This window comes from Odocoileus virginianus, chromosome 15, assembly GCF_023699985.2.
Source record: "Odocoileus virginianus isolate 20LAN1187 ecotype Illinois chromosome 15, Ovbor_1.2, whole genome shotgun sequence".
NCBI lineage: Eukaryota > Metazoa > Chordata > Mammalia > Artiodactyla > Cervidae > Odocoileus > Odocoileus virginianus.
In genome coordinates, this window is record NC_069688.1 from 22,754,550 (window position 1) to 22,777,943 (window position 23,394).

Sequence of the window (23,394 nt, forward strand, 5' to 3'; positions counted from 1 at the left end):
TCAGAGTGCCGAGAATCTGCCGGTGGGGGCGGGGAAGGGGAAGTCTCTTGAACTGGGATCTGGACCCCTGGGCCCGAGGGACCCATCACTGCGAGATGAGTGCTCGTGGGGTGAGTGAAGGAGGGTAACTTTTTCGTACCCAGGTACCCACTTCCACCCCCGACTGATCTTAACGGAGGCGAAGTTTGCCGGACACTTGGAAACCCCAGGATCGCGACCTCTGCGTCCTTCCCATCTTTTCAGCCGAAATGTATTTTCCAGGTTCATCACTCATAATGTATGACTGCCTATTCAAGCCCGGCCCGACAAAAGCGTAAAAGCTAAACAAGCAACAGCGAACAATGGGCGAATTACCTCTCATTTTCCTCCCCTCTTTTCTTTTAACGTCGCCGTTTGATTTACAAAGCACTTTCATCTACAGGGGGTCGTTTCATTTTCCAACATCTGTGACTTAAATGTTATTATCTCCACTTTGCAGAACTTGAAGCTAAGCCGCAGAGATGGATGTTAAGTAAAGGACCCCATATCGACAGGCTGGTAAGCAGAATATGGACTCAAACTCCGTGTGTAGAATCCCAGGCCCGTCGGTATTTCAGTCGCGCAGCACAGGATGCTCTCTGTCTGCTGTTTTCTGCTGTCTGGGTAGTTCCACGCATTAATTCTGTTTTCAACACCAGAGTGCGGTAAGATAGAGGGTCCTGCCCCAGCGCTCTGAGCTACAGTCTAGGGAATCGGTGACTATTTTCGATGGTGTGTTGAAGAGCACGCTCCTGGATTCAGCATGCAAAGTCAGCACAACCATCCAAAGTAAAACAAAACAAACAAGAAACCACGATAAAACAGCACCTAGAAGTATGCCCCTCAAAGGAGACAAAGCGTAACTGCGGTCTCCTTGTTTCCTAACTGGAAGAGCCTTGGCAATACGTGGTCTGGGGATGGCTGCTTCATTTTGGGAGTGGACATCAATGGCGAGCTGTTGAAAGCCTGCTGTGTGCCAGGCACTGGATTAGGCGTCCGGTGCCCCCCCCCCCCCACCCCGAGTAATTAAAACTAAAACAACAGCAAAATAATTAAAATTCTGTGAGTGGGTTTGGGTTGGCTACGCCCTTCTGCACTGAGAAACTGAGTCTTCACACCCGAATTAGATGTTTACCTGTCGTTTCCCTCCAGGCCTACAGCCAAGCTGAGAGAAGATGAAGGAGACAGATGGGCAGTCGACCCGGGACGGTGCGGGCAGAAGCCGCAGGCCAGCCTCGCCCCGCCGACTCCTCCAGCAGAACAAATGCGCCGGGCTTGGTGCCTGAAGTGCCGCAACAGGTGGCTGGCCAGGGCTGACTTCATCACTCAGGCATCATCGTTCCACCTTCGTCTCCCAGGCCAGGCCTCCCTGTGGGGATGTTTTGCCAGACCCCTCCCGCTCGCCCCCGTTTGCAGAGGTTTTCTCCCGATATATTTTGTCATTCTGGGGAGGGGGTGGTGGTGGCGGTGGGTGGGGGGCGAGAGCTGGGGGACGGTCTCCTCTGAGGTCAGTTGAGTAAAACCCTCGAACTCGGGGAGTACTTGACAGAGCTTGAAATCTTTCCTGGACCGCTGCTTGCACTTGAACTTGACTCTCGGTGCCGGGAGGAGGAGGCTAGGGAGGGGCGGTTGGGGAGAGGAGAGAGAAGGGAGGGTGGCAGGGGAAGGGAGCAGAAAGATGGAAAGGGAAGATCTCGGGCAGCTTTTTGCATCGCCTATTGATGACCTGAAGCTATCAGTATAAATACAGAGCCTCATACATTAGAGGCAGGCATATAGGTTTTAAAAATCGGGATTGTTTATACAGGTGCAGAACAAAGTCTTTCTTTGGAAAAGATTAATGGCAGGGAGACCGCTAGATTTTCTCTAAACAGTCACAAAAACTGTACCCAGCCTCAACGCCAAGTGGGTCATGGCCAGTTTCTTTTTCCTGAAGGAACTGCCTGACCCCAACGATTCATGTTTTGTTTTGTTTTTCTTCTCTCTTTAAACTAGCTCTTTCCTTCTTCCTGGTTTTTTCTTTCCCCTTCCTTCCTACTTTCTTTTCTTCCTTTCTTCTCAGCCTTCTTTTTCCTTCCTCCCTCTGATCTCTTTCAAGAAATATAGCCATTTCCTCTATTTCCCCTTTATTTTGTTTTCATCTTCCCTTTCCCTCCATTTCTTTGTAATTATATTTTTATTCTTTCACTCTTTTTTTCAAGTTGCAGACTCCTAATGAAGTTTAAGAGATGTATCTTCATATACATTGCATGTTAGTATATAACTGCAGTTTGCTTTAACAGGTTTGTAATGACATCTGATATTACACTTTCAAAATGCTTTTACTTTTCCTTCTGTCTCAATGATTAGAAAAACCCCATGAGCTGAACAGTGCTAATATAATATCTCTTTTGAAAAACCAATTGTTTTAATTGTTTTGGCAAGTCCCCATACACTGAAAATAAAAAATGAAAACTTTACTTTTATATTTTAAAAACAAGCACACTGAAAACAATTCCTATTTGCTCATGCTAATAACCTTTGAGATTTGTAACGCAAATATACAGGTTTCTATGGTATATATTGATGATTTTGAAATTCTTTTAAGATGTTCTTTTTAAGTATGCAGTGGGAGGTGGGTTAAAGTTACATTATCAAACAAACATTAAATACATTTAATAATGGTTAAGACATTAATAATCCCAGCTCTCCTGCTTATTAACTGTATGACCTTTGGCAATTTTTTTTTGAGGCCCAGATTACTGATATGTAATATGAAATATCTATCTTGTTGTAAGAAAGTGGGAGTCTGTGAGTAATTGCCTGGGCCACAGCCTGATGCATGAGAAAAAAAAATCAATAAATGCTAGTTATTTTTATTACTATGAATTGTGTGATGCCCAACATCACACATCTAATAAGTGTCAGTGTCCAGAACTGACCCAGGGTTTGTAAGCAAGGGCTTGTTCTGGGTTTCAGGCAGCACCAGAGGTTTCTTCTCTTTAACTGCAGGCTTCTGTGGTTCAAGTGCATGGTCCTATTACCTGACATTTCCCCTAGGCCTCAGAAAAGACCTCACTGAGGGAAACTGATGGGACTACATTAGAAACTTTCTTTCCCCAAGTTTTCTCCCCATAAAGCCACAACAATTCTCCCAGCCTCCCTTCCCCTATTTGAAAACTGCTAAATAAATAAATACAAATAAAACTCCTAAATCAGTTACTGAAAGGGTTAAATGAAATTGTGGAGGAGCAGCACAGTGTAACACACTAAAGGTGCTTAATTTGCTGAAATATAAAAAATGCAGACTTTGGTTTTCTAAAAAGAGAGAATGAGGTCACAAACCACAGAAAAGGCCATTTAATGCCACACACCCACCCCTTCCACCCCCCGAGTACATACCAAGCCCATTTAATGCCACATCACTCCAAAGTAAGTGCTGGGGGAAGAAGTTTGAGGCCGGGCAGATCAAATGGTTTAGAGTTTAGGGAGAGTAGGGACTGTGCTATACTCTTGAACACCAAGTCAAAGCATATACAAAGTAGGTGCTTAAGAAATGGTTGTGGGAATGCATTTCCCATATGACTTTCCTGGTGGCATCTCCCCAGATTTTCCTGATGTTCTGGGTTGTCCAGTTGGATGAACAAATTGCCTGTTCCTTTGATCTAGCAAAACAAGAGTCTAGACCAGCACTGGCTAAATATTACTGATCTTACCAGCCACATGAGGCTACTGAGCACTTGGAATGTGGCTAGTCATGTCCAGTATTGTAAAATACACACCAGATATTGAAGACAGTGTGAAGAAAAGATGTAAAATATCTAATATTTGAAAAATATACGTCAAACAATGAGAATGTTTTGATAAATTGGGTTAAAGGAAGTATATCATTAAAAAATAATTTGCCATGACTTTATATTTTTATAATGTGGCTACTCGACATTGGGAATTACAGATGTGGCTCGCATTATATTTCTGTTGGATAATTCGGGGATTAACGATGCAATTGTGCATTGAGTGTCTAGTGTTTGCTGTGGCAGGTGTTGGTGAGCCCGACTCCCGCCCACTCGGAAGGCACATTCTCGTGGGAAAAAGCACCGAAATGCGGGAAGCACACATTAAGCACGTCTGCTCTCACTAATTCCTGTCATCTCGCCTGCACCGCTCCACGTGTACCCTACCCCCATCTAATAGGTCCAACCCCAGAACACGGGGAGAAACGCTTCCGGTGGGTTTGCATTTCCGCAGAGCTTCTCACGGGGACAAGTTACATGGAGGTGTACGTTTCCCAGGTAGTTTGGGCCACCCCACAGATAGTGGATGTCAGGGCTATGAATGCCCAGTTCCTCAGTCTTTTCAAAACAGCCCTGGATACAAAGTACGACCTCCACGCATGGGAGGTTCCGGGTCTGGCGGCGTGCCAGTCACGTGGAGCACAGGTCATGTGGTATACGGTTACAGGGTGGGGCGGGACAGTCACGTGGGGAGCATAGTGTTGCCATGTTTCTTTGTCTCGCGAAGCCGGGGAGCTGATTGGGTGCATCTGGGGTGTCCCCACGGTCCCTGACCTGGAAGGAAAGGAACTCTCATCACTTTGACCCTGGCGGCCACGTGGTCAGGTGTCTGTGGGAACTGTGGGGCCTGAGAGAGAAGTCTTCTGTTGTGCCGAAGGCAGTCGGTCCTCCGCCGGTTATTTATCCAAGATTTGCTGCTGGATTTTTGCCTCTGTGGAGTCCCGTGAGACCTTAGCCTTTAGAGAGGCTGGGCCTGGGCAGGTCAGGTTTGCGGAGTCTGAAGGTGGAAAAACTGGAGTTAAGAATGAAAAGAAATAGGGAATGTGATCAGACCCAGAGACCTGATTTTCTCTGCCATTTAGAACAGAAGAAAAAAATTAAGTCCTCGGTAATTTGTCTTGACAACTAAAATGCAGGTGACTTTGGAATAGATTTTTTAAAAAGGGATAGGTGTGGGTGCTAACCAAGGTTTCTACAAACTCCAGGTTAGGACTAGAAAGGTGTGGGTTTCCTACAGATGGACTTTCCAGATGGTTCCAATGTAAAGAATCCGCCTGCCAAGCAGGAGAGGCAGATTCCATCCCTGGGTTGGGAAGATTTCCCCTGGAGGAGAGAATGGCAACCCACTCCAGTATTCTTGCCTAGATAATCCCATGGACAGAGGAGCCTGGCAGGCTACAGTCCATTGGGTCGCAGAGTAGGACAGGACTTAGCTACTGAACAACAACAACAAATTCCCGCAGACGACTTTGAATTCTCCATTAGCAGAGTTAAGCAGCCAGCCCAGCTCTCAGGAGGAAACACATGGTGATGGCTTGGCCTCTGGAGGTTTGTCTGCAGAATCTCTGGACTTCACTTATTTGGAGGATCCTGAAGGACAAGTTGGTCTGGACTGTGGTTCATGGGTCTGACAGCAGTCTTATTTTTTAAAAACCCTTTGGGACAGCCTTCCATTCTTAGGCAGAAGCTAAGAGTCTCTGACTAAGAAGTTTTTCTTTTACTGTTGATTTTTAATGGCAGTACTTTGAAAGTGTGAAAATACTACATTTCCAAAACATCCCTTGAAACGTAGCACACAGCTCTGGTCTCCAGTATATTGTCCCAAGCCTTCGATTTTACTGTGGAGTTAACCTAGGAGAAGATGCCATCCTGCCATGTGGCATGTACTGGAAAGAGGCCCTTCTGCTGTGGACATTAGGAGATCTCTGCCTATCACCTCAGTGGCCTTGGGACACTTGCTGGCTGCCTTGGAGCTCTTTCTCTGTGTATAGCCCACCAACCAGGTGCCGGTGAGGGAAACTGCAAACCCGTGTGTAAGCTTCCCTGGAAAGTGCAGCACATTGTACAAGGTCAGTTATTACATTGTTGTCTTCGTTCTCTCTCCTAGGGACTCATCTTTGTCCTACCCCCTCGCACAATTGTGAACCCTGCTCGGAGTCACCCTCATGTTAGCAGCTCTCGACCCTCGACCCCCTTCCCAGCAGAGCCTCATCCCCTATTGAACATCAAGTGAAAACTAAATGCCGCCTGGCGCCAGAGGAAGTTGTCCTGTAATAGATACTTTGTGGTGTCAGAGAGCAGGGATCCTGTACACTTGGTCAGACCAACCAGCCCCTTAAACTCTTCTGTGAAAGGGGGCCTGGCTTATTTACATACAAACTTTGTTTCCCTGGCCCTAAGCCCCTCTCACCTCCTATTCTAAAATGAGCTCCCATAGGGATCAGAGAAAAGGGAGGTGTTTTGTGCAACGTGTGCACTTTTTCTGAATGTTTTGTCATTTGGATTATTTGTGCTGCTCTGCCCAATTAGCAACGATAATGAGCCAGTTAGTGTGCAGGGGAAATTGCTACCCTCTGTAAGTTTCAAAGGCAAACTCCTTGAGGATGTTGGAAACAAGTAGATAAGGAATCTTCATGCCTGTTTCATCACCCTGTCCCTGTCTCTTCTTAAATTGCCGCATTTAGGCAAATTCCCTTAGGGAGGAGAGTAGCAGAATTAAAATTAATAAGAAAACAAAAAGACTAAACTGTCAACTCAGTGATGACAGAGACTCTGCCTTGTTCATCTGGGTATTCCCCCTGTCTGTGACAGATACTACCTAAGTATTTGATCGTTGAAAACATTGAAAAACACAGGAACCCTATCTAATCTTCACCCATAATTACTGGAAGACATACTCAAACCATTATTTGCCCTTCACTTAACCAACTCAGTTTACTCCTGTGTGCTCTGCCCCACTATCAGTACTTACAGAGATCCAATTACATTTCTCATTACCTGAATGGACTTAGGAAAACTATTTTCTGTTTTCGAATGTAGCTTATATGTCAGTTTACTCATACTGTAGTTGCCACAATCCCAGTGTTAATTCTAAATAACTGAAGAATTATGTTTATTATAAACATTCCAGCAACGAGATTTCTCCTTTTAAAAAATGAAATCTGGCTTTAAATACTGTATTTTTTTTTTCCCTGATTGAAAAAAATCAGAATTTTTATAAAATTTCAGAAGGTCACAGATACATAGAGCCTCACATTAAACCTTTATTATAGTGTAAGGAGGGAGTGGAGCCCTGAAAGGCCCACACATTTACCGGGTGAGCAGAGCAGGGGATTCAGAGAAAGTAAGGCCGTCATCAGAGAGGTGAGAGGAAAACCAAGATTACTGTTTTTTGAAAGCAAGGGAGGGGTTTCAGGAAATAATGGGTGGGGACTTCCAGTTGAGGTGGTATGGTAAAGTCACGTTTTGAAGCTGCCCTTGTGCTCCAAGCACATGGTGATGAGTTAAAGTGTAAAAATAGGAAACTAGAAAGGCACAGTTGGGTTCAAAAGCAAGAAAAATATTTCCATGGGCCAGGAGTACAACAGAAACTGAATGTTGAGTGCAGTTGGAGCTCCTGGCAGATCTTCAGGGACTCCTCCAGGCAAGAGCCTCCAGGAGTTGAGTTCCTTTGCAGAAAGGGGGAACATCATTGTCCCCTGTGAGGAGGGAGACTGGTGTGGGTCACTACCTAAATTAGGATGGAAGTCCACCGTAGTGAGTGCAACCACTAAGGAAACAAAAAAAGCAAACCTCGCTAGCCTATTGGCTCTGTAACTGAATTAGTTTTTTTTTTTTTTTTTTCTCTTAATTGTGGGTCACTTTTTCCTGCTTCTTTGCATGCTTTGGTGCCTTTTGTTTGGAGGCCAGACATTGTGAATTTTGCCTGTTGGTGCTGGCTATCTGTATATTCTAATAAATACTATAAACATTCATTCTGGGATGCGGTTACTTGGAAATAGTGTAATCCTTTTCAGTCTTGCTTTTAAGATGGATCAGTAGAAGGAATCATTGGTGTGCATTCTAAGGTTAATTCTTCCCCATACTGAGGAAAGACTCTTCTCAGCACTCAGGCTGAAGCCCGGTGCATCATGAGGTTTTCCAGTCTAGCTGGAGCATGTTATTCCTGGCCCTGTGTCCGTACCTGACTCTGTTCCCTTTAATCTTTTTTGGTGAGCATTCCTTCAACTTTTGTTTGAAGGAAGTTTCCTCCTGTGCTTGTGCTGATCTGAAAACTCCAGGGGGACCTCCTGCAGATCTCTAGAGTTTGCTCTCTGTGTCACTTCCTTCTCTCTGGTCTTCTGTTTGGTGAATTCTAGCTGCCTTGTTTTCCCCACTCTCCTACTTCTGGCTTCTCCACTCAGGGGTCTTCCTGGGTTCTCCCTTTTTGCTTTTCACTTTGGAAATGTCTGTGATGGCAAGGTCTGGGGCAATGGCAATGATTATAGGTCTTTCCTTGTTTCCCATCTCTTAGGGCCCACTGTCCTTTACTGCCCCCCGTCCAATGTTTGGAAAACCATTGTTTCATCTATTTTGCCTGTTTTGTGGTTGCTCTAGATGGAAGGGTGAGTCTTATCACTGGAACTCAATTTTAGCCCTAAGTGGAAGTCTTTGAAATTATTCCTTGGTAGGAGACTGGTTTCTTTTTGGTTGCTTTTAAAGGTTAGAATTGCTTAAGCATGCTTATGTTTTGAGGAAAAATTAAAGGTGTTAAAAATATAAGAAACAGGAGTTTCCTAGAGGAGGTAGAAGGAGATGGGAAGGTAGCTTTGATGAGCATAAAATACACCCCTTTGCCTGAAATGAGTTGAAAATAAATAATGTAGGATGCCACTGTAGATCAGGAATGGTTTCTCATGGGAAGTTAAGAGGTTAGCCTCTGTGAGTAGGAATGAGGTACTGAGGTTAACAAAAGTGGAGAATGTGAGGAGTAACTCTTGGAAAATAGAAGAAAGGACTGAGTAGGTATAAGACAAAGTGTTTCAAAGCAGTGTTAAGGGCCCTGATGAGGGACTTCCCTGGTGGTCCTGTGGTTGAGACTTCCTTCCAAAGCAGGGGGTGTGGGGTTCGATCTCTGGTTAGGGAGCTAGGATCCCACTGTGCCTTGGGGCCAAAAAAATCCCCCAAGCCCCTGAAACATAAAGCAGAAGCAATATTGTAACAAATTCAATAAAGATTTTTAAAATAGCCCACCTAAAATCAAAGAAAAAAGGGACCTGGTGAGTTTGAGCATTTATTCTCATTAACAAATATGAAGTTTTCTAGCATAATGGTTGATATATAGTGGTTATTAGAAATAGTTGAATTTTGATAATAAGATTCCCAGTTTACATCTCTGGTAACAAGAAATTGCAAGAATAAGCCACTAATGGATTCATTAGGTTTTGATGAGGTAGAGAGGCAAGTTAGGAATATGGAGTTTAGGGGAGATACTGTTAGGAATTTAGATGAAGCTTCTATAGTTGGGAGACCCAAGGTACACAGGAGGGAGGTAAAAATGAAAGTGTGTTTTAATTTCTTTTTCTTTTGGGGTTAGTGAAGAGGAAAGGATTTGCAAAGACATAGTACCACTATGTTGTACAAGTTTTGAAGGTGTCATTGACATAGAATCCAATGTGGAAGAATCTGTGTATTCAATTATCATTTATTATTTTTCTATTATTGATTTTTTAATTGAATATCTGTTTCTTATATTTTTTTAGTTGTGCCTTGGCCTTGCAACCAGAATACAGAAATACACGCACACATGCCTTCATACACGTAAACTATTCTTTGAAATTTAGGCTACCCGGAGGCATTAGGAGATTTTTTTCAACATATCCCACAGCAGTTTGAAGAAGTGAAGTCGCTCAGTTGTGTCCGACTCTTCGTGACCCCGTGGACTGTAGCCCACCAGGCTCCTCTGTCCATGGGATTCTTCAGGCAAGAATACTGGAGTGGGTTGCCATTTCCTTCTCCAGGGGATCTTCCCAACCTAGGGATCGAACCCAGGTCTCCTGCATTGCAGGCAGACGCTTTAACCTCTGAGCCACCAGGGAAGCCACAGCAGTTTAGAACACAGCAAATATTGGGTGTTTTAAATCAGTGATAAGCCCCCTGATGTCTTGATATCAGTTAGAGGGCATTCACTGGCATATGATAGATAGTTTAATGGGGGAAAAAGGTAGGGTGGATCGGATTGGTCCCCAATTGCCCTTATTTTCTCACTCTGCACACAAAATTTCAATATTTCTCTACATTTTATAATAAAGATATCAAGGTTAAGAGAGGCAAAGTCCCTTGGTGAGGAATAGTTGAAGGTGAACTCAGACTTCTAGACTAGGAGTCTAGCTCTGCATTTACCATTTCATGCCCATGATGGTTCATTTCATGTGTCAGTTTGGCTAGGCCACAGTTCCCAGTTATTTGGTCAAATGTTGTTCTAGGTGTTTTCATGAAGGTATTCCTAGCTTCACTTTGAAACAGATAGACTCTAAGTGAAACAGATCATCTTCCATTGTGTAAGTGGGCCTTATGCCATCAGTTGACTGTCTTAATAGAAAAAGACTGACCTCCCTAGAAGAAGAGATTCTGCCAGGAGACCGCCTTCAGACTTGGACTTCATCTCTTCCTTCTGTGTCCAGTCTGCTGGCCTACCCTGCAGATATTGTTCTTAACCAAAAACTGTTGAATCTTAAAGAATTTAGTAAGCAAGATAATGTGTACTATCCGGCAGTTCTAAATTGGGAGTGTTATAAAGGGATAGTGAATCTCATAGTCCTTGAAATTTAGTCCTTATTTTAGAAGTTGTGGGAAAATGAATCTAGCCAGGAAGGAAGATGCCCCAAGTAACTGTAAGCATCAACGCACTGACTTTTCATGTTTTTGTTTTTTTTTAATAGTATTATGCTACTTGGTTGGAAGATGGTGAATTTAATTACAAATTTTTCTTTACATTGTTTGGTTGGATATAACCACTGAGTCTCTTTCTCTAATAGGAATATAATTCTCGTACCATAAAAATTCACCCTTTCCAAATATGTAGTTCAGTGGTTTTTAGTATATTCACAACATTATATGATCACTTCCATTATGTATTTCCCGAACATCTTTATCATTCCAAACTGAATGGGATTAGCAGTCACTCTTCACCTCCTGGAAACTTCCCTTCCACAATTCATGGAAACCACTGATCTCTCTGTCTCTGTGTATTTGTCTATTCTGGACATTATTACATCAATAGAATCATCTAATTCCATCTATAAGCCATCAGTATAGTAAATTACAGACCTTTCTATCTTAGTTTATTTCACTAAGTATAATATTTTTCAAGGTTGATCCATATTTTAATGTATATTAGTTCTTCATTTTTACATGGATGGATAATATTCCATTGTGTGTATATACCAAATTTTGTTTATCCATTCATCAATTGATGGCATTTGAGTTGTATCCATTTTTTGGCTATTATGAATAATGATGCCTTGAATATTTGTGTACAAGGTTTGTGTGAACATACATTTCCAAGCCTCTTGAGTATACATCTAGTGGTGGAAATGCCAAGTTGTGTGGTAACTTTGTTTAACTTTTTGAGAATCTATCAGGTTGTTTTCCAAAGTGGCTGTACCATTTTACATTCCCAGAAGCGAAGTAGAAAGCTTCCAATTTCTTTACATCCTCACCAACACTCTTTATTGTACTTTGTTCTGGTTATAGTCATTCCAGTGGGTGTAAAGTGATGTGTCATTGTGGTTTTGATTTGCATTTCCCTGATGACTAATGATGTTCAGAATCTCTTTATGTGCTTGTTGGCCATCTGTATATCTTTTGTGAAGAAATATCCATTCAGGCCTTTTGTCCATTTTTAAATTGGATTATTTGTCTTTTTGTGGTTGAATTGTAACTATTCTTTATTTATTTGTAATAAAGATTAGGATTACTAGAACCTAATCAAATAATATGATTTGCAAATATGTTCTCCCATTCTTTGGGTTTGTCTTTTCACTTGGTAGTATCCTTTAAAGCACAGAATTTTTATTTTGACAAAGTCTATTTTTTTTCTTTGATCGCTTAGGCTTTGGGTGTCAGGTCTAAGAAACCATTGTATAATCTATGGTCACAGAGATTTACCTCTGTTTTCTTACAAGAGTTTTATAGTTTCAGCGTTTATATCTGTCTCTGTGGTTGATTTGTAGTTACTTTTTGTATATGGTATGAGGTAGAGATCCAAATTCTTTTCTTTTTTTTTTGCGTGTGAATATATACTTTTCCCAGCACCGTTTGTTGAAAAGATTGTTCTTTCCTACCTAGATTGTCTTGGTCTCCTTGACCAAAATGAATTGAGGAATATGAGAATAATATTTATTTTCCAAATAAGTGAATATTTATGGACCCTCAATTCTGTTCCACTAATCTATGTGTCTGCTCTTATCCCAGTACCATAAAGTCTTGGTTACTGTATCTTTCTAATCAGTTCAGTCGCTCAATCGTGTCTGACTCTGAGACTCCATGGACTGCAGCACACCAGGCTGTCTTTCTAATAAGTTTTGAAATTGGGGATCTTTTTCAAGATTGTTCTGGCTATTCTGCCTCCCTTGAATTTCCACCTGAATTTTATGATCAGTTTGTCAGCTTTTCAAACAGCCAGCTGGAATTTTGATAGGAGTGGCACTGAACCTGTAGACTAACTGGGGAAGAGGATTGCCATCTTAATTAAAGCTTCTGACCCATTAACATGGTATATTCATTCAGTTAGATATTTGTTACTATCTTTCAACAGTGTTTTGTAGTTTTCGGGGTATAGCTTTTATACTTCATTTGTTAAATTTAGTCCTAAATATTTTTTTTTATTTTTTATTAATTAATTTTTCTTGGAATATAGTTGCTTTAAAATGTTGTGTTAGCTTCTACTGCATAGCAAAATGAATCAGCCATACATATACATATATCCCCTTCCTTTTTGGACTTCCTTCCAATTCAGGTCACCACAGAGCATTAAGTAAAGTTCTCTGTACCATGCAGTATCTTCCCATCAGTTGTCTATTTTATAGATACTGTCAGTGGTATGTTGTATCTGAGTCAGTCCCAATCTCCCAGTTCCTCCTACCAACTCCTTTCCCTCTTGTTATCCATCCATTTGTTTTCTACCTTTGTGTCTGTATTTTTGCCTTGCAAATAAGGTCATCTCTACCATTTTTCTAGATTCCACATATGTGTGTTACTTTACAATATTTGTTTTTCCTCTTTCTGACTCACTTCATGCTGTGTGACAGTCCCTAGGTCCATGCACATCTCTACAAATGACCCAATTTCGTTCCTTTTTTATGGCTGAATAATATTCCATTGTATACAGTAAATGGGATTGTTTTCTTAATTTCCATTTTGGACTGTTCATTACTAGTGTATATAAATACAATATATTTTTGCATATTATTCTTGTACCCTGCAACCTTTCTGTACTCTTTTATTAGTTACAATGGTTTTATAGTAGATCGTTGAGGATTTTCTGCAGTTTGTCATTTTCAAGTAGAGATAGTTTTACTTGTTTCTTTCCAATTTGGATGCCTCTTTCTTTTTTCTTCTATCCATTCACCCCACCTTCCTCCATCCTTCCCTCTCTCTTGCTTTCTTGCATTTTCTTTTTGGTCTAATTGTCCTAGCTAAAATGTTGAAAAGAAGAGGTAACAGTGTAAATCCTTCTCTTATTCCTGATCTTAGGGGAAAAGCATTCATTCTTTCATCAAGAAGTATGATCTTAGTTGTGGAGTTTTTATAGATGCACTTTGCATATTGAGGATGTATCATTCTAACCCCAGTTTGTTTAATATTTTACCATGAAGGGATTTGGATTTTGCAAAACACTTTTTATGCATCTATTGAGATAATCATGTGAGTGACTTTTTTGTACTTTATTCAGTTGCTATGGTGAAATAATTGACTTTTGGATGTTGAACTACCAACTTTGCATACCTGGATTAAATCCCAATTGATTATGATGTGTAATTCCTGTTATATATTGCTGGGTTCAGTTTGTTAGTATTTTATTTGTTGCTGTTTGTCAGTCACTTAAATCTTGTCTGACTCTTCACGACCCCATAGACTGCAGCATGCCAGTCTGTCTTGTCCTTCACTGTCTCCCGAACTTTGCTCAGATTCATGTCTGTTGAATCAGTGATGCTGTCTAACTATCTCGTCCTCTGCTGCCCCCTTCTCCTTTTGCCTTCAGTCTTTCCCAGCATCAGAGTCTTTTTCCTATGAGTTGGCTCCTAGCATCAGGTGGCCAAAGTATTGGAGCTTCAGCTTTAGCATCAGCCCTTCCAATGAATATTCAGGGTTGATTTCCTTTAGGATTGACTGGTTTGATCTCCTTGAAGTCCAGGGGACTCTCAAGAGTCTTCTTCAGCACCACAATTCAGAAGCATCAATTCTTTGGCACTAAGTCTTCTTTATGGTCCAGCTCTTGGTTTCTCAGGAGACTAGATATTTGTCTTGTAACAGGATATTTATGTCTATATCAGTGAGATGCGGATTTTGCTTTCTTGTTACATCTTTCTGTTCTTGGTATCAGGGTAATACTAGCATCAAAGAACAAGTTAGGAAGTGTTCCCTCCATTTCTGCTTTTTGAAAGAGTGTGTGAATGTTCTTTAAATGTTTAGAAGAATTTATAGGCTTTTTTGTGGGTAATTTTGTGATTACTAATTTCATATCACAAGCCTATTCAGAAATTTTATTTCTTCTTGAATCTATTTTTGTAGTTTGTGTTTTTGAACATGTACATATAATCTAGGTTATCTAATTTGTTGGCTTACAGTTGTTCTTAGTATCTCCTTATAATCCTTTTTATTTTTGTAACTCTGTGTGTGTGTGTGTGTGTGTGTGTGTGTATGCATGTGCATGCATGTGCACAGTCGTGTCTGACCAACTCTTTGACCCTGTGGACTGTAGCCTGCCAGGCTCCTCTGTCCATGGAATTTTCCAGGTAAGAACAGTGGAGTGAGTTGCCATTTCCTCTTCCAGGGGATATTCCTAACCCAGGAATCGAACCCATGTCTCTTGCATCTCCTGCCTTGGCAGGCAGATTCTTTTTTACTGCACCACCTGGGAAGCCCATTTATTTTTGTAAAGTCAGTGGTAATGTCCCCTCTTTAATTCTTGATTTTAGTCACTTGAGTCCAGTCTCTTCTTTTCAGTCAGTCTAACTAAAGGTTTGATTTCACTGATCTTTTCAAAGAGCCAACTTTTGGTTTTGTTGATTAGTCTTTATTTTCATATTCTGTATTTCCACAGGAAGCATTGTTTTCTTCCTTCTGCTTGCATTTGGATTACCTTACTCTTTTTTCTAGTTTCCTAATGTGGAAGTTTAGGTTATTGATTTGAAGTCTTTTTTTATTTTTTAGTATAGGCATTTACAGGTGTGATGAATAATTTTACATGTCAGCTTGGGCTAGGGATGCCCAGATAGCTGGGAGAACATTGTTTCTGGATGCATCTGTTTGGGTCTCTCCAGAAGAGATTGATACTTAAATCAGTAGACTACATAAATGTGAAGGTCCTCACTAATGTAGATGGGCATTATCCAATGCCTTGAAGGGTCTGATTAGAACAAAAAGGTGGAGGAAGGGCAAATTTGCTCTTTCCGCTTGAGCCGAGATATCCATCTTCTCCTTGCCCTTGGACATAAGCCATCCTGGTTCTTGGACCTTGAGACAGACTGAATTACACTACCTAGTTTCCAGATTCTCCAGCTTGTACATGGCAAGTGTGGGACTTCTTAGCCTCCATAATCCTGTGAGCCAGTTCCTATAATAAATCTTCTCTTGTATGTATCCTGTTGGGTTTTGTTTCTCTGGAGAACCCTAATATAAATATCCTTTCATGTATGGACCATGTGTCATGATTTTTGTAGATAATCAGACATTTAAAATAATGTAATGTGGCAGCTCTAGAAATCAGAATTTCTTCCTCCCCAGGGTTTTCTATTGTTTATTTTTGGTTTTGTTTGTTTAGTGACTTTTTCTGCACTAATCCCATGAAGCCAGTGTTCTTTTTTGTATTTCTACTTGGTTTCTACTTGATTATCTTAGCGGTCTGCTGATTAGACAGGGATTTCCTTACATGCCTGGAACCAAAACATCTTCCAGTCTTTGCTGAGGTGCTTTCTGTGTGTTTTGGGGAACAGTTTCAACCCTTAGTCAGACAGGTTCTGCCTTAACCTTCTCTTCCTGTTTGCACAGAGCCTCTAGATCATCCAGCATTTAGAGCCTTTCAGGTCTTTCTTAAGCATGCACACAGCTCTGGGAATGTGCACAGAGCTACTTGTATTTGTGGCTTTCTTAATTCCCAGAAGCATGGCAGAGCTTTTCAAAGCCTACATAGAATTCTCCTTCCGAAGCTTTTCCCTTTAACACTTTTGATTATCCTATTATTTTCCCCAAGCTTTATTCACCACATTAGGCAGCTTCAGAGTTAACAGCTGCCTGTAATTTTTGATGAACGCACCTGGAGAAAGACTTTTTGCACCGGGTGAGCTGAGTCAGGTGAAATAAAGGCATCACTTCAAGTGGGGTTTTCTAGGGAACTAAAAGGTCAGATAATGACAGTTCTCTTGGAATGAACCTCAACAGAACCCCACCTCATTCTTCTCCCTCCAGTGGCTGCCAGCCTGCTGATTAAAAAAAAAAATTATCTTTAATTGAAGGATAATTGCTTTACAATATTGTGTTGGTTTCTGCCATGTATCAACATGAATCAGCCATAGGTATACATATATCCCCTCCTTCTTGAATCTCCCTCCCACCTCCCACACCATCCCACTCCTCTGGTTGTCACAGAACCCCAGTTTGAGTTCCCTGAGCCATTCAGCAAATTCCCACTGGCTATCTATTTTACATATGATAGTGTATATGTATCCAAGTCAGCTGATTTTTACTGTAATTGTGAGCTGTCAGTTTTCAAGGCTACTGTGGAGCTAGAGAGGAGCAGTGAACTCAGGGCAAATGAAAATGCCTCAAAGCACACTGTTCTTACCAAGATTAAGCTGTTTGCCTTGAAAAACCACTACCCAGATTTCTGGGATCTTTTGATTAATTTCTAGCATTCTTAAAATACTGAACCTGACAATTTTTTGCGAGTTTTCTAATTGCTTTAATGGAGAAAATGAGAATTTTTGTAGTTCCTTAATCTGCCATTTTTGCTGACATCATTTCCCTTGCCCACTGAATTGTGATGTATTAATATATTGTATATATCTTGAAATCCAATTAGAAAGGCAGTACATGAAGTGCCAGTTATCCCATTCATGTGTAGGAAGGAGAATGTCAAGAGGTCTCACATATGTTGAGGGATTTGCTTTCTGTTTTTTCTTGAGCTTCTCTTGGTGCAAGAGTCAGAGGAATCAAGGAGCAGCTTGTATTCAGCAAGACTGTTTTCACATTGCTCATCTCCCACATCGTCCTCTGTAAACCACACTCCTGTGCATTTGTATTTTTGCCTCTCCATTTTCCATAATAGCTTTCCTGTGATTAGACTTCCCAGGGCGAGGACTGAATCATTCCACCAAGAGAGTCTGATGTAAGAACCACTGTGTTCAAGAGGGAAAGCTACTTAAAAGAATGGGTGTCCTTAACTATTTGTATCATTGATGACAACAGGTTAATATTATGCAGTACTTTTGTAAGACTGTTCCTAGGTGAATAAAAAGAAACAAAAGGTATTTAGTTTCTTTCTTTCTTATCTCCCTAATAATACTTTCACATTTAAGCACAAGTCACCTGTTGCTAATAAGTAACAGTAGTCATTTTAGCATATATTCAGTCAGTAAATTCTGTAATGAACCCAGTTAAATAAGTTCACTCTCTCAGCAAGGAGGTGGTGAGAACTTACTATGGACTAGGCATATGATTTTCTTGCTCTCATTCTCCCAGAATTCCAGAATTTTCCTATTCCTTCCATATCTTGGGTGTAAACTATGAAATTGACTTCATTACTTCTTGCTTTATGCAGAAACACAGAACAAACTGATCTAGATGCCACACAAAATATTCAGTGTTCCCTCCCCTTTCTCACAGACACACAAACACATCATATACACAAAGTGAAACAAGAACACTACCTATAAAATCAGGGAATGTTAAGTGCAAATAATTTTTTCAGCTCATACCACTTCCTGAGACAGGGCATACTAGGGCACGGTCATCCGTTTTTTTCTGGTCTTGCTCAACATCCAGAGGTACACTGAGATCCTAATTTGAGATTTGGAGCTCGTGGGGGCAAATCTCCTCTTAAAAGTTTCAATCTTTACATCCAGTAGGTGCCTGATACCATTTTCAAAAATATGTCATGAATTTACTGGTTAGAGTTCAGAATTTGCTGGTTTAGTCTCAGAGGTAATGGGATTGCCAAGATTTTCCAGTTTCCTGTGTGTCACCTTGTCTCCTCTTTGTACATAAACCTGTAAGGTCTGCGTGGGGCTGGATACTTCCAGTCCTGTGCGGGAGGGTGGGAACGCTGGCAGCTGCCAGGACGGCTGTGGTTGTGGACGGCTGGATGCAGGTGCACAGCCTGCCTCAATTTGACAGGCTTTAAGGCTCGCATGATCTCTAGTGGTATCCAATATCCTGGCCAATACGGTCCTTCAAAACCACAGAAGCAACCTAGTAATGCAACTTCACCAGGGCATCCAGTTCCATAATATTCACTCAGATCTATGTGGATAAAACATCTGCAATGTGTTTTTTGTGTGATTTGCATGGTCCCCTGTCCCAGCAGCTTAGAAATTAAATCATGCCCCTGACGTTATGATGCATTGGTATCTGCATGATATTTTTTTCGCTTATACCCTGTATGCCCTGTAAAGATTAGAACTTTTAAGGGTATTTAACAATTCCTTGCCAGAGCAGTTCAAGGGACAGGTAGTAACTGCTGGGTGAAGTATTCTCCTGGTAGAAAGTTGGTGTAGAATTCTGAGGCTGTAGAATGTTCGTTTGCCTCTAGTTTGGAGAGTCTAGTCTCATTGGTGAATGAACTTAGTCCCCTTCCGCCACTAACTAACTAGACCATGGATGAGTCACTTGAGTTTTCTAAATCTCCATTTTCTTGGCTGTAAATTAAAACGAATAACCCCTGCCTGGCCGCCTTACGAGGTGGTTTTGAGAATGAAATGATAATAATGCATGTGAAAGTAGTTTGGAAATGACTGTTGAGGCAGATAAGAGCTCAAGATTACCTCTTCTCCCTGCCAGGTTCTAATCTAGAGAGAGAAGAAGAACCAGCCAAATGGGGCTTCAGAGTGCCATCTTGTTAGATGTGTAATAAACAAAATTCGGGGCTTGGGAAATTGAAATTGGAGAATGTGGCTTAGACCTGAGGCCAAAATTGTGTCCCCTGCCTCCCACCCCAAATAAAAATCTTCACATTGGCAAAGAGAACCAAATCGACTGGGCTGCAGTCCAGTCCACTCACTGCCAATTCAAGGATGCTTCTGGAGGATGAGAGAAGCTGGGACACAGAATGGCAAGTAGCCCACACACACAATGGTGGTGTGGGTCCTCCCACAGTGGTCAGTGCTCAGAGATAGGAAGCTCTGGCTCACCCCAGAGGAGGAGGGGCCTTCTACTGCCTGAGCCCACATGGTCAAAGAGAACTAGACATCCTGCCACCAACGAGTAGTGACCCGCCATTTCCTCAAGCAGGGAAACAGGCTCTGGTAGAAGCCAGGTTCTGCCAAACAGATGAGCACCCCTCCTTCCTGAGGAGAAGAACAAGTAAAGGGGGGAGTGTTGACTTCATCACTCTAGAGGGAGGAAGTGACTGGAAGTTTGTGGATTTGCGAAGGAGGGCAAGAGTCCCCTCCTGTTGCTCAGTCATGGTGGCAAGGCATACTGAGGGATCAGGGTTTGCCTTTATAGGATTTGTCTATAAGTGAAAAGTCTGAGGAAGTTGTTCATTAAGGTACATTAGAGGATATTAAACAGTCCCCTCATTTTATAGGGAGAAGGGGCCAAGGGCAGGTGGGTGACTGGCTCAATTAGTTGATGTCGGTTTTCTAGTTTTCAGAAAGATTAGGTATAGAGAACAGAACACTCAGACTTGGGTGGTGGCCCTGGGCTGCCAGAGAGACAAGTAGGGGAGCAGCGGAGTGTGTTCTCAAACAGGAGTGTGTGTGTGTGTTGTGTTCCAAGTCACTTCAGCTGTGTCTGATTCTGCAGCCTCATGGACTGTAACCTGCCAGGCTCCTCTGTCCATGGGGATTCTCCAGGCAAGGATACTGGTTTCCTCCTCTAGGGGATCTTCCTGACCCAGGGATTGAACCCATGTCTTTTATGTCTCCTGCATTGGCAGGCAGGTTCTTTACCACTAGCACCATCTAGGAAGTCCTTCAAACAGGAGTGTGCATGCTAAGTCACTTCAGTCATGTCTGACTTTTTTTTTAATTTTAATTGGAGGCTAATTACTTTACAATATTGTAGTGGTTTTTGCCATATTTTCGCATGAATCAGCCATGGGTGTACATGTGTCCCCCATCCTGAACCCCCTCCCACCTCCCTCCCCATCTCATCCCTCAGGGTTGTCCCAGTATACCAGCCCTGAGGGCCCTGTCTCATTCATTGAACCTGGGCTGGCGATCTATTTCACATATGGTAATATACATGTTTCAATGCTATTCTCTCAAATCACCCCATTCGCGCCTTCTCCCACAGAATCCAAAAGTCTGTTCTTTACATCTGTGTCTCTTTTGCTGTCTCACCTATAGGGTCATCGTTACCATCTTTCTAAATTCCATATATATGTGTTAATATACTGTATTGGTATTTTTCTGACTTACTTCACTCTGTATGATAGGTTCCAGTTTCATCCACCTCATTAGAACTGATTGAAATGTGTTCTTTTTAATAGCTGAGTAGTATCCCATCGTGTATATTTACCACAGCTTTCTTATCCATTCACCTGTCGATGGACATCTAGGTTGCTTCCATGTCCTAGCTATTGTAAACAGGGCTGTGATGAACATTGGGGTACACATGTCTCTTTCAATTCTGGTTTCCTTGGTGTGTATGCCCAGCAGTGGGATTGCTGGATCATGTGGCAGTTCTATTTCCAGCTTTTTAAGGAATCTCCACACTGTTCTCCACAGTGGCTGTACTAGTTTGCATTCCCACCAACAGTGTAAGAGGGTTTCCTTTTCCCTGCACCCTATCCAGCATTGATTGTATGTAGACTTTTTGATAGCAGCCATTCTGACCGGCGTGAGATAGTACCTCATTGTGGTTTTGATTTGCATTTCTCTGATAATGAGTGATGTTGAGCATCTTTTCATGTGTTTATTAGCCATCTGTAGGTCTTCTTTCGAGAAATGTCTGTTTAGTTCTTTGGCCCATTTTTTATTGGATCATTTATTTTTCTGGAATTGAGCTGCATGAGCTGTTTGTATATTTTTGAGATTAATTCTTTGTCAGTTGCTTCATTTGCTATTATTTTCTCCCATTCTGAAGGCTGTCAGTAACACAATAATAGTGGAAGACTTTAATACCCCACTAACATCTATGGATAGATCAACTAAACAGAAAATTAGCAAGGAAACAAACTTTAAATAATGCAAAGGAACAGTTAGACCTAATTGATATCTATAGGACATTTCACCCCAAAACAATAAATTTCACCTTTTTCTCAAGTGCACATTTAACATTCTCCAGGATAGATCACATCCTGGGCCATAAATCTAGCCTTGGTAAATTAAAAAAAATTTGAAATCATTTCAAGCATCTTTTCTGATCACAATGCTGTAAGATTAGATGTCAACTACAGGGGAAAAAAACTATTAAAAATACAAACATATGGAGGCTAAGGAACACACTTCTGAATAGCCAACAAATCACAGAATAAATTAAAAAAGAAATCAAAATATGCATAAAAACGAATGAAAATGAAAACACAACAAACCAAAACCTATGGGATTCAGTAAAAGCAGTGCTAAGGGGAGGCTTCATATCAATACAAGCTTACCTCAAGAAACAAGAGAAAAATAAAATAAATAAATAACCTAACTTTACACCTAAAGCAACTAGAAAAAGAAGAAATGAAGAATCCCAGGGTTAGTAGAAGGAAAGTAATCATAAAAATTAGGGCAGAAATAGATGAAAGAGAAACAAAGGCAACTATAGCAAAAATCAACAAAACCAAAAGCTGATTCTTTGAGAAGATAAGTAAACTAGACAAACCATTAGCCAGACTCATCAAGAAAAAAAGGGAGAAGAATCAAATCAACAGAATTAGAAATGAAATTGGAGAAATCACAACAGACAACACAGAAATACAAAGGATCATAAGAGACTACTGTCAGCAACTATATGCTAATAAAATGGACAACTTGGAAGAAATGGACAAATTCTTAGAAAGGTATAACCTTCCAAAACTGAACCAGGAAGAAATAGAAAATCTTAACAGACCCATCACAAGCATGGAAACCGAAACTGTAATCAAAAATCTTCCAACAATCAAAAGCCCAGGACCAGATGGCTTCACAGGTAAATTCTACCAAAAATTTAGAGAAGAGCTAACACCTATCCTACTCAAACTCTTCCAGAACATTGCAGAGGAAGGTAAACTGCCAAACTCATTCTATGAGGCCACCATCACCCTAATACCAAAACCAGACAAAGATGCCACACAAAAAAAAGAAAACTACAGGCCAATATCACTGATGAGCATAGATGTAAAAATCCTCAACAAAATTCTAGCAAACAGAATCCAACAACATATTAAAAAGACCAAGTGGGCTTTATCCCAGGGATGCAAGGATTCTTCAGTATTTGCAAATCAATCAATGTGATATGCCACATTAACAAATTGAAAGATAAAAACCATATGATTATCTCAATAGGTGCAGAGAAAGCCATTGACAAAATTCAATATCCCTTTATGATAAAAACCCTCCAGGAAGCAGGCATAGAAGAAACATACCTAACATAATAAAAGCCATATATAATAAACCCCCAGCAAACATTATCCTCAATGGTGAAAAATTGAAAGCATTTTCCCTAAAGTCAGGAACAAGACAAAGCTGCCCACTGTCACCACTACTACTCAACCTAGTTTTGGAAGTTCTAGCCACAGCAATCAGAGAAGAAAAAGGAATAAAAGGAATCCAGATTGGAAAAGAAGAAGTAAAACTGTCACTGTTTACAGATGACATGATCCTCTACATGGAAAACCCTAAAGACACCACCAGAAAATTACTAGAGTGAATCAATGAATATAGTAAAGTTGCAGGATATAAAATTAACACACAGAAATTCCTTGCATTCCTATACACTAACAATGAGAAAACAGAGAAATTAAGGAAACAATTCCATTCACCTTTGCAACAAAAATAATAAAATACTTAGGAAGAAATCTACCTAAAGAAACAAAAGACCTATATATGGAAAGCTATCAAATATTGATGAAAGAAATAAAAAATGACACAAATAGATGGAGAAATATACCATGTTCATGGATTGGAAGAATCAATATAGTGAAAATGAGTACACTACCCAAAGCAATCTATAGATTCAATGCAATCCCTATCAAGCTACCAATGGTATTTTT

At 41.0% G+C, this 23,394-nt stretch overlaps 1 long non-coding RNA gene and 1 other non-coding gene across 2 annotated transcripts; one reads left to right on the forward strand and one right to left on the reverse strand.

Moving 5' to 3' along the window:
- The first annotated feature begins 22 nt into the window (after nucleotides 1–22).
- On the forward strand, nucleotides 23–2,880 carry LOC110150020 (uncharacterized). The gene is made up of 3 exons (XR_011491456.1): nucleotides 23–110; nucleotides 479–537; nucleotides 1,171–2,880. It is a non-coding gene; the product is annotated as an uncharacterized lncRNA (long non-coding RNA).
- A 6,916-nt stretch (nucleotides 2,881–9,796) lies between these two features.
- TRNAC-GCA (transfer RNA cysteine (anticodon GCA)) lies at nucleotides 9,797–9,868 on the reverse strand. The gene has a single exon. It is a non-coding gene; the product is annotated as a tRNA-Cys (tRNA).
- Between the last annotated feature and the right edge of the window lie 13,526 nt (nucleotides 9,869–23,394).